The sequence below is a fragment of the Camellia sinensis genome, chromosome 2 (genome assembly GCF_055761805.1).
Source record: "Camellia sinensis isolate YWXY chromosome 2, ASM5576180v1, whole genome shotgun sequence".
Taxonomy (NCBI): Eukaryota; Viridiplantae; Streptophyta; class Magnoliopsida; order Ericales; family Theaceae; genus Camellia; species Camellia sinensis.
The window spans coordinates 183856681-183869319 of NC_138962.1; positions in this window are offsets into that span (position 1 = coordinate 183856681).

A 12639-nucleotide genomic window follows, 5' to 3' on the forward strand; every position below is an offset into this window, starting at 1 on the left:
ATACAATAATAAAATTACCTAAATTATTAATTGAAATATATTTATAACATCAGTAAAAGCTGTTAATTGACTTGATAATTTATTAATAAAATGAGAGATTTGTTATGAAATTAGAAATTTCAGGGGGTGGAATGTAATTTCCAGAATCACAGTGGGTGATTTGTATTTTAATCAAACCTGAGGGAATGTATTTGTAATTTACCTTCTTTTTTTTTTTTTAAGTTTTGCCCCAAAACGACTTTATTTTGGGACACGTTAAGAAAGGCTTGCAGTGGATCTGAACTTAAGTAGAATCATTATAGGTTATTATTATGTGTGAAATAAAACAACAACACTAGTCAATGAATACGACAATAGCATTAATAACTTAAAAAATTACTAAAATTTGATTACCAAATTTAAATTACCATCCAATATGTCACTAACACAATTATTTAAGGAAGAACATCACCTCCAGTACAAATTTTAAATTGGAGGGCACTATTTCGGCTCATTACGGGTCTCACTTTGATGATCCGAACTGTTTATTTTGTAGGGTATTTCGTATATTTAACTCACACAAAAAATTAGGAAGAATTCCCTCAAATCCAGATTTTGGACTATAGGGTGTTGTATGAGTCTGTAGGGCCTGTGGGATTTCAAAAGAAATTTAAATCCCAAAATCTCAAGTCAAATCAATGCTAGAAAATAATAATAATTGCACCTGACGCCATTGATGGAAGTAATCTAAGCGGTAGATTTTTTAGTGGTTATTGTCTTCCACTCTAAAACACTACTCTTGTTTTGCTCTCACACACCGATGGGAAATATGAGATGGAAGCTAGGATTGGAGTGGGAACCTTAACCACATATTTATAATGCCCCAATTCCATATTAGCCCATCATAAATAAATGGAATTACAAATAGACCTAAACTGGTCTCTACACCTATGGTTTAGCCCATACTTATTTAGTGCATATGGTATGCCTAAAAATATGTGCTATTAGAGATATGTCCATGACCCGGTCATTTTTCTATACAGATGATAATTTAATGGCTCTAACAGACACCACTCATTCTTTATTTAACAGTATACAATGTATAATTATTTGATCTATGTAGGCCCACCTATAGAAAATTCCTTACAATCTCCCACTTGGGCCACATAGGTCAACTTGATATGAAACATTGTTAACTTTATGAGCTCAAACTTTTTATTGTTAAAATTTATAAGTGTTATCTCTAAATAATCTGGTCCACTAAAAAACATCAATATAGGATCATAATGGCCTTTGTCACATTTATCGCAGCAAGACCTATCCATGGTCACAAATACCAATGTCATCAGTGACATAGATCAACTAGTCTAACTTTATAGCTCAAAAGAGTTCATGTATTAATTTGTTTCCCCAACTTCATGTTTAACCACAATAGAAAAAAAAAATAAAAAAAATCTTTGTTTCAGGATCATCTAAAACCAAAAATGTTCACTGAAAGTGTCAATTAACTAAAGAAAGAGTAAGACAGACTCCCACTAACAAAACATATCACTAGAACTAACCACTGTCATACGAGCTACATGCTCCTTGAACGCTTTAGGTAGTAAGCCCTTAGTAAGCGGATCCGCAATCATGAGGCCTGTGCTAATGTACTCAATTGACACGTGATGACACTGAACTTTTTCATTCACGACAAGAAATTTTATGTCAATATAGTTTGATTTTGACGAACTCTTGTCATTCTTGGAATAAAGTTCAGCGGCTTTATTATCACAATAAATATTTAGTGACTTCCCAATACAATTCACAACTTGAAGTTTAGTGACATCCATATTGCTTGATTGGATACCTCATAGCAAGAAATAAATTCAACTTCCATGGTAGATAAAGCTATGAGTGTCTGTTTGACACTTTTTCATGACACAGCTCCTCCATCTAACATGAAAACATAACCAAAAGTGGATCTTCTACTATCGAGGCAACTAGCAAAATCAGAGTCTGAATATCCAATCATCTCCAAGTGATCAGACCTTCTGTATGTAAGCATATAATCTTTTGTTCTTTGTAGATACCTCTCTTTTCACTGCTTTCCAGTGATTCATTCCTTGATTGCTTAAATAACTACTGAGCATTCCAACTGCGTACGCAATATTGGGATGCATACAGACTTGAGCATACATAAGGCTTCCTACTATTGAAGCATAAGGGATGCCCTCCATTTGTTTCTCTTCCATATTATTCTTTGGGCATTGGAGCAAACTCAATTTATCTCCCTTTGTAATAGGTGCATTACTTAGTGCACAATTTTGCATTCCAAACCTACTAAGCACCCTTTCGACATACGTCTTTTGTGATAAGTCAATTATACCACGTGATCTATCACAATGAATCTGTATGCCTATCACAAAAGATGCATCACCAAGATCTTTTATCTTAAAATTCTTTGAAAGAAATCTCTTAGTTTCATGCAATAAACCTATGTCACTACTTGCCAATAAGATGTCATCAACATATAGCAGTAGAAAAATAAATTTACTCCTACAGATCTTATGATAGACACATTGATCCACAGTGTTTTCCTTAAAACCAAAAAAGGAAATCACTTGGTCAAACTTTCAACACCATTGACGAGATGTCTGCTTTAAACTATAGATGGATTTCTTTAGTTTGTAAACTAAATGTTCTGATCCCTTAGTCTCAAAACCATGTGGTTGTACCATATATATGGTTTATTCAACGTTAAGAAACACAGTCTTTAGATCCATTTGGTGAAACTTTAGATCGTAATGAGCCACAAGTGCTATAATAATCTTAAAAGAGTCTTTCAATAAAATCGGAGATAAAGTCTCTTTATAATCAATGCCTTCCTTTTCAGTAAAGCCTTGAGCGACAAGACGTGCTTTATATCTTTCGACATTGCCTTAAGAGTCCTGTTTGGTCTTAGAGACCCATTTACAACCAATTGGTTTATATCCTTAGGCAATTCAACAAGATCCCAAACATGATTGTCTTTCATAGACTTCAATTCATCGACCATGGCATCTATCCACTTTAAGGAGTGAACACTTTATTTGGCTTGACTGAAAGAAGTTGGATCATCTTCCAATCTTATATCAAACTCATGTTTGCGGAGATAAATGATATAATCATCTGGAATTGCTAATCTTTTCGTGGAGAAAGTCTCTTTCCATATACTAGGTACATGATTAAGAATGTAAACTACAATCTTTAAGGCTTCTCCCCAAAGAGATTCTGGCAAAGAAGAACAATTTATCATACTTCTAACCATATCTTTTATGGTCCGATTTCACCTCTTAGATACACCATTTTGACGCGATGTCCCTAGCATGGTGTATTGAGGTATGATGCCACATTCCTGGAAGTATCTCACAAATGGCCTTGGACGTTGTTCACCTGATTTGTCAAATCTGCCATAGTATTCACCACCACGATCAGATCTAACGGCTTTAATTTTCTTATCAAGTTGATTCTCAACCTCAGCTTTATATGCCTTAAATACATCTAGTGCTTGTGATTTTTCATGTAGTAAGTATAGTTACCTATAACGAGAATAATTATCTATGAAAGTGATAAAATACCGCTGACTATTCCAAGAAGCCATAGGGAATGGACCACAAATATCGGTATGAATCACTTCTAGGACACTTGAATTCCTATTGGCACCTAACTTCCTTATGTTTGTTTGCTTCCCCTTTATACATTCAATACAAATTTTAAAATCTGTAAAATTAAGAGGACCAAGAACTCCACTTGACACAAGCCTTTCAATTCTTTATCGAGAGATATGGCCCAAGCGCTTGTGCCACAACATAGAAGAGCTCTCATTAATTAATCTTCGCTTTGTACCATAATTTATTACATGCAAAGTTTCATTAAACTTTAAGTGAGAAACATTTAAGTCTAACCTATATAGATTATCAATCAAAGAACATGTACCAATAAGATTTTAATTTTGAAATAGACTAAATTTTTCTTTTCCAAATGAACAAGTATAAATCGATTTGTCCAAACAAGAAACAAAAATCAAATTCTGTCTAAATGATGGTACATAAACAGTCTCATCTAAATCCAAATAAGAACCATATTCTAATTTTAATCTAAAGACTCTAATTGCCTAAACACATGCTTTATTGCCATCTCCCATGTAAATAAACCATTCAGCATCACTAGGCGGTCGGGTCCTCAGGCAACCCTGCATAGTAACACTAATGTGAATAGTACCTCCCGTATTTATCCACCAAGTGTGGGGTGGTACTTCAGCTAAATAGAACAAACAAAAATGAAATTATCACCTTTCTTTGCGAGCCACTAATGGTACTTGTGACAATCCTTTTTCACATGACCAACAACCTTCTTGTAGAAGAAACAAGAAAGAACCTTATCATGTTTCTATTGCTCCTTTGCCTGTGAAGTCCCAGTATCTACAGTTCCCTTACCTTTAGCATCTCTTTTTCTTTTCTTAGTGCCCAAATCGTCATGAGGAAAAGTTGCCAAGTGAGCACTTTCTGTCTTTTCTTGTTTTAGACTTTCTTCCTCTTGCACACACTGAGCAATGAGCTCATTGAGAGTCCACTTTTCCTTTTGAGTATTATAATTAATTTTAAAGGGGCCAAAATTGTACAGGAAGTAAAATTAGAATGAGATGCACAAGAACTTCATCAAAAAATTCTAACTTAGCGCTCTCATTTTGGTAACAAGGTTTGATATCTCCATAATGTACTCCCTTATATTTCCTTTGCCATTATACCGCATGGCGGCAAGTTTGCTAAGAAGTGTACTTGCCTCAACCTTTTTCGATGCAACAAATCGGTCTACAATTTGCTTAGAAATTTCTTGACATTATGTTCCTTAAGCATTGCACCTCGATTGTGTCAGAGATAGAATGCTTTATTATCATAAGACTCATGCGATTTGAATGTTCCCACTTTTCATATGCAGTTTTTTCATCAACTGAATTTTTATCAGTAAGTACAAAAGGCTCATCAACACGAAGCGCATAATCTAAATCCATACACCCAAGAACAATGGTAACATGCTCTTTCCACTTTTTAAAGTTAGAACCATTAAGAACTGGAATCTATTTAAACCGGTAGATATAGAAGATGTATTCACTATATACAAAAAAAAAAGAGAAAAGAAATCTCACAATTAATAATTGTCACATCTATCCTAATGCATTGATAAAAATAAAGCCATAATTATCATCACGTAAAAAGAAAAAAAAAAAATTTACTCTAATCGAAGGGCAACTAATTAGACTATGCAGCATTAAATTTAATAATAAAAATTAAATATGTAATAATGGGCCCTCTTGAGAAACATAACGCATCATTACAATCAAGTCTTTGGATAAGTATTATAACATGCCAGTGGTCTTCTCACAATAAGGCTAATTAATATGAATAATGTAAAAATAGGTTTGGCCAACCAATAAGTCTTCCTTTGGGCTGATTATTGAATGCATAGATTAATCCCATAATTATATCACTCATATTATTTATCTTATACCGTCTATATCTGGCCAAAATAATAACCTTCTTTTGGGCTGATTAATACTCGCATGGATCTAAATGTAACCATATGCAATTCAATAATTTTTTTTTTTTACTATCTCAAACTCAAGAAAATTTACATGACAAAGACCACTTGGGTAGTATGTCACTTCAATTATCCTAAGTTTTAGATATGAATTGCAAAAAAAAAGAAAAAGAAAAACTTTATGCCCCAAAATAATCCAACTTTATTGATTCTTTAGTGAAATATATATTCCAAGCATGACCATTAAAGTATCAATATTGATAACATCACAAAAAAAAAAATATTTATACATACAACGAACACAATCAAAGTAGAGCCATGTACAGAACATCACCCCATGTGAGGGATGATATGTCTCTCCACCGAAAGAAGTCACCAACTTTAACAATAGAGGAGCTAGGGAGACAAGCCATCATAGAAGAGCTGAAAAGTCGTACCTTCACATGGGTGAGGTATGGGCTGTGTCTCCAAACTCTCTATATATATTGATTGAGTTAGCTTACAAGGTACATACAAGGAAGTAACACAATTTGTGTGAGTGAGAGAAAAATCAAAGAGTGTAAAGCAGCAGAGAGTGTGTGAGTTGAGTGAGAGTGTCTCCTCCATTGTATAATCTCTATTTGTTTTAGTGAAAATCTCCGATTCTCTTTGTGGACGTAGGCATTGAAGCCGAACCACGTTAAAAAAAAAGTGTAAGGCAGTAGAGAGTATGTGAGTTGAGTAAGAATGTCTCATATTCTATGTCATCTCTATTTGTTTTAGTGAAAATATGTAGTTCTCTCTGTGAATGTAGGCATTGAGGCCGAACCACGTAAATCTTGTGTCCATTATTGTGTGTTTGATTTCTAGTAATTTAGGTAGGTTGGCCTTAAAAACCCAACAATTGGTATCAACGCTCAAGTTGAGAAAATGACGCAACATAGAGGCTCGGTTTCTCTATTTTTCCAAAACTGCTAGAAATCAAGTTGCTCGAAATTCACTTTTGAGCATATTGGGAGAAAAGTCTTGACGAGAGGAATCCAGACCCAGAAAGAATAAGCAAAACAGAGTTTGGAGACACAACCCATACCTCACCCATGTAAAGGTATGACTTTCCACCTTCCCTATGATAGCTTGTCTTCCTAGCTCCTTTACTGTCAAAGTTGGTGGCTTCTTTCGGTGGAGAGACATATCACCCCTCACATGGGGTGATATTCTAGAAATCACCCCCTCAACCCATGTAAGGTGATCCACACTAATACCTCCTAATTGGATGCCCGCATCCCTTGTTTAGAGTGCCCTACACGCTCTCACTAGGGTGCCATGCAAAGCTTACTTTGTTACTCGTTATGATTGCATCTCTTCTTTTCATGTACTCTTGAAGAGATCATAATGTGTCTCTAATACAGGAGTGAAAGAAACTTTTTTCTTTAGTGGGATGTGCTTTGTCATCGTAGTCTCTTTGCTCTGAGCTTTCTCCAGAATTGGTCATAATGCTGTGTTATGTGCAACTTCGGACTGCCTCCATGCATTCCTATACACTTTGGCAAGCCTTATTTCTTTTTTATGCGCGTCTTGTACTTCTTCCCTAATAAGTGACAGCAACTCCTTCTGTCACAACCTCTTCTACAAGTTTGTACAGATTTCCCTCTAGTTGTTCATGCAACATCATCATATCTTTATGGATAACTTTGAGATTTCCTTTACTACATGAAAAGTTGCAACCCCTCAAATCTAGCATACTTAAGGAAATTAGATTCTTCTTCAACCTCGGCATGTGTTAAACTCCAGCCAACGAGAATATTTTTCCATCTTCCAGTTAAAGCCATACTGTTCTCATGCCAACAATTTTATTCACAGTGTTGTTAGCCACTCGAACAATACCTCCATCATTCTCTTGGTAGGTGGAAAAAAGTCTATTATCCATGTATTTATGGTATGTATTCCTTGAATCTAAAATCCAATCAGGTTTCGTCATATTCGACGAAACTGTGAATGCATACTCATCCTTAGCATTCACTGCAGCTGTGACATTTGATGAGCTCGCATGTTCCTTGTTCGCCTTATCCTCCTTGAGCTTTGCACAGTCTTTGATGACGTGATCCTCCTTATCATAATAACAACACTTTCTTTTGTAGATTGGCCTTGATTGTGAACGCCCTTTTGATTTGGTTCTACCCCGTCTATCATTGGAATTGCCTTTGCCCCGATCATCTTTTGATGCAACCATGGCATTTTCTTTAGGTGCTTGTTGTTTTCCTTTTTCTTCATCACTATATGAGAAATAAGCGTAGCAACCACCTCATCTAGTCCAAGAGTATCCTTCTCGTATATAAGAGTAGTCTTGAGATACTCATATGATGAAGGTAAGGAGACAAACAAGATAATAGCCTTATATTTCTCCTCGATCTTCTCTCTGATAGACTCCAACTCCATTGTGAGCCTGTTGAACTCATCCAAATGTTTTGTAAGGTTTGCTCATTCTGTTATTTAAAGTGTGTACAACTGTTTCTTCAAAGACAATTGATTTATCAAGGACTTTGACTTGTACCTCATTTCCAACTTTGCCCATAGCTCTGCCAGATCTTTTTCATTAATGACTTCTCAGAGTGTGTTATTCCCGAGATATAACTAGATCATGCTGTTTCACAGCTCTCTCAATTCTACCCACTTGTCATCCTTCATGTCTGCTAGTTTGTTAGACTTTTTGTTAAGAGCTTTTACCAAGCCCTCCCATGTTAGAATGTGTTTCACCATTTGCTACCACAGGGTAAAATCATAATTTCCATTGAAAGATTTTATTATGAAACTTGCAGATTTTCCTGCCATTTTGATCTCCTCAAAAAATCGTCCAGAATTAGACTATTCTGACCTCGCAGTTGCGACCAAAACTATCGATTTAGCTAGGAACAAGCTTTCTTCCTCTTTAGGGGCCAAACTAAAAATAAGCCAAAAACCAGGGGCTAAATTGCAAAATTTCCAAACACTTAGGGCCAAATTGTAATTTCACAAACTACAGGGGTCAAAATGAAAATTTTCAAAAATTTAGTGACCAAATTGTAATTTTTTGAAAATTTTAGGAACCAAATTGCAATTTACCAAACTTCTAGGGCCCAGTATGCAATTTTTGAAACTTTCTACTGACATAGCATTCCTTTGCTAAGGTGGAAAATACCAAAAAAATATAAATCTTCCAATGTTGGACTTGAACTCCAAACCAAGGAGTTAAGACCACAAGACTTAACCATTGAGCCATTTTTTTTCCCAAATAAATAATTAAAGTATATGGATTGGCTAAAAAAAGGTCACCTTCAGTCTCTAGCTGCGCGTGGGTTTCTGGTTCAAAGTTGACTTTATGCGCCAAGCTTTGACTGGCACGTATGGGACACCCCGACCTTTTTTTTGCCTATTCTTTCTAGGTCTAGACTCCTCTTGTCGAGACCTTCTTCCCGGTATGCTCAAAAGTGAATTTTGAGCAACTTGATTTCTGGCAATTTCAGAAAAATAGACTAACCGAGCCTCTATTTTGCCTCATTTGCTCAACCTAAGCTCTGATACCAATTGTTGAGTTTTTAAGGTTAGCCCACTTGAACTACCAGAAATCAAACACACAATAACAGACACAAGATTTACGTGATTCGGCCTTAATGCCTACATCCACAGAGAGAACTGAAGATTTTCACTAAAACAAATAAAGATTACATAGAGGATGATGTCTCTCCACTGAAAAAAGCCACCAACTTTAACAATGGAGGAGCTAAGGAGACAAGTTATCATAAGGGAAGTGGAACGTCTTACCTTCACATGGGTGAGGAATGAACTGTATCTCTAAACTCTCTATATATATTGATTGAGTTAGCTTACAAGGTATATACAAGGAATAACACAATCTGTGTGAGTGAGAGAAAAATCAGAGAATGTAAGGAAGTAGAGAGTGTGTGAGGTGAGTGAGAGTGTCTTCTCCTCTGTGTAATCTCTATTTGTTTTAGTAGAAATCTCCAGTTCTCTTTGTGGACATAGGCATTGAGGCCAAACCATATAAATCTTGTATTTATTATTGTGTGTTTGATTTCTGGTAGTTTAGATGGGTTGGCCTTAAAAACCCAACACCATGGACTCAAAAGGTGCTTTGTACGTATGTGACAGCATTGGATTTTTTTATAACCATATGTTCTCTTTAGTATTTTATTTTATTTTTTAAATTTATAATCAATAACAAAGAGAATTTAAATCTATGCTGTAAAAAAAATAATAATAATAAATAATAGCCTCCCATCTATTGTATAAAACTTTGCATAGGCTGTTATGGTTTTAATTTATTACGCACATAACAGCAGAAGCACGAACAAAAATATAAAAATAAAATGAAAGCAAAACTCTTAACACAAAATTGAATTACATTATTTCATTATGTTTTCATCAAGGTCATATAATAACTTATTTCATGAATCAAAGAAAATAAATTTTAGGTAGTATTTGGTAGAGTTTTAGAAATATGATTTGTGTATAGAATTGTATTTTGAGTTTGTGAGTTTTGGAATTATGATTTGAGTGTAGAAAATTTGTTTGGCAATGAGTTTTGAATTAAGTTTTGAGTTGAGTGTTGAATTGAGTTTTGAATGTTTGATGTAACATGTGAAATAAGAAAATTTGTTTGGTTATAAATTTTGAAAAGAATTTTCAAAACTTAATTCAAAAAGTTATAACTCATAACCAAGCACACAACTCAAAACTCTATTGAAAATTCTGTTCAAAACTTATAACCAAACTCTTTTTAAAATTCAATTCAAAAAAATAATTATTAAAAAAAAAAAACATAATTTTTTTTTAATTGAAAATATTACAAAATAAATATTTAATTACTGCTTTAAAATAACTTTTGATTGTATATTTAGTTGGAATTATTTTTTAAAATATTTTTGATTTAAGATATAAAAATATATATATTATTTTTGTTAAAAAAATCAAAAACAAAATTCCCATTTTTTCACCAAATAACAGGTGCCAATTGTACCCAAAAAAAAAAAAAAACACTGTCCCGGTCAACCACCCGAACGTCCAGGAGGATGACCGAGTAGACCCAAGTCGGGCTTTTCAAAATTCAAAATTCAAAAAAAAAAACTCGCTTCTCCAAACAGAAGCTAAAATGAGTTTTAGAATGTTATATTGGAATTAATTTTTAAAAACTTTAACTAAACAAAGCATTGAAAACAGTTCTGCAATCATGCTTCTAGAGCTGCTCCAAACACAGTCTTATATTTTCTTCAATGATTTGACAAGAAACTCTGATACCACTTGTGGGATTTCAAAAGAAATCTATATCCCAAAATCTCAAGTCAAATCAATAGAAGAAAATAATAATTGTTATGTATTTGACGCCAATCTAAACGGTAGATTTCTTAGTGGTTATTGTCTTCCGCTTCAAAATCCTACTCTTGTTTTGCTCTCGCATACCGATGGGAAAATATGAGATGGAAGTTAGGATTGGATTGTGGACCTTAGCCACATACATATAAAGTCTCAATTCTATATTAGCCCATCATAAATAAATGGAATTACAAGTGGGTCAAACTAGTCTCTACATATATAGTTTAACCCATACTCCTTCAATGCAAATAGCATGACCAAAAATATGTGTTGTTAGAGATAAGTCCCTGACCTAGTCATGTTTCTGCAGATCATAATTTAATAGGTTTAATTGACACCACTCATTCTTCATTTAATAGTATATAATGTATAATAATTTGATCTATGTAGGCCCACTTATAGAAAATTGCTTATAGAGTCCACCACGAGTCCAATTTTGATGATTCAAACCGTTCTTTTTATCGGCCATTTCGTTTAATTGTCCACTTTACTTTTTTTTTCCCCAACTATATTAGTAATATCGTAACTTTTTTTCTGCTTGATTTTTGCTTGTATTGAATATTATAACATGAGTAATTAGAGGTTGAAAAAGAAAGGAAATTATACTCTAGGTTATAGTTCTAATTGTATTTTTTTTTTTTCACATTATTGCAATTTAGTAGGCGTCATGCATACTACACTAAACCCACCCACCCCACCCCCCAAAAAAAAAAATGCTTTAAAAAAAGAAGGGTTAAAAATCCACCAAGCCAATTGCCTTCTTTTAAAAAAGTGAAATGTCAGTATTAGTCTTCTCCACTCACAAAAATAATCTTATTTAACAACCTTTCAAACACAATTTTTTTTTTTTTAAATTTAAAAAATCCATTCTAAACCAACGTCCAATTTTAATAACACCCTTTAAATTTTGGATTAATTGAACTAAAATCGAGAGATAAAGGACTTGTTTGATTTGTATTTGAAGATATTATTTTAAAAATAATTTTTTGAAGAGTTTAAAAAATTTAAAAAAAAATTCGTTGTATATTTTGAAAATTGTTTTGAACTTTGGAATTTTGAATGATTTGATATTTTTTTATAATTAAATAGATGAGTATAAGAGAAAAAGTGATTGAGAAGGAAAGATGAGAGGAAAAAAAAAAAGCGACTAATTGATGTGTAATAGAGAGAAAAATAATTTTAGAATATTTTCTAAAAAAATTTCAACCAAACATCTTTTTGGAATGATATAGGCTTCTCTCCAATCCACATAAAGCGGATTGAACCATACTATTGAGTTTGGGGGGCCGCCATAAATCCTATTTCGATGATTCGAATAATTCAATGTGTAAAGTTCATTGAGTATTTCATCCCTGCAAAAAAATCACGTTGATTAGAAATTGATCGGATATGTGTTCCGATTAAGTGGTTATCAATATTCGATCAACTTATTTTTTGCAGAGATAAAATACTCGATGAACTTTACATATTAAATTATTTGAATCATCAAAACGGGACCTATGGTAACTCCAAATCTAACAATACGGTTCATTCTAGTTTGTATGGACCGGAGAAAAACCCATTTCTTGTGAATTTTTTTTTCCAAAAACTAGTTTTGAGAGACAAATTAAAACCAAACCAAAATAGTTCATTTATTTTACTCAAAATAATTGAAGACTTATCATTCATTTTGAAATGATGAATTTCCTTTCAAATAGAACATTAAAATTAGACTAGAGTAAATAGAAAAAAAAAAATACAATTAAAATTATAAAA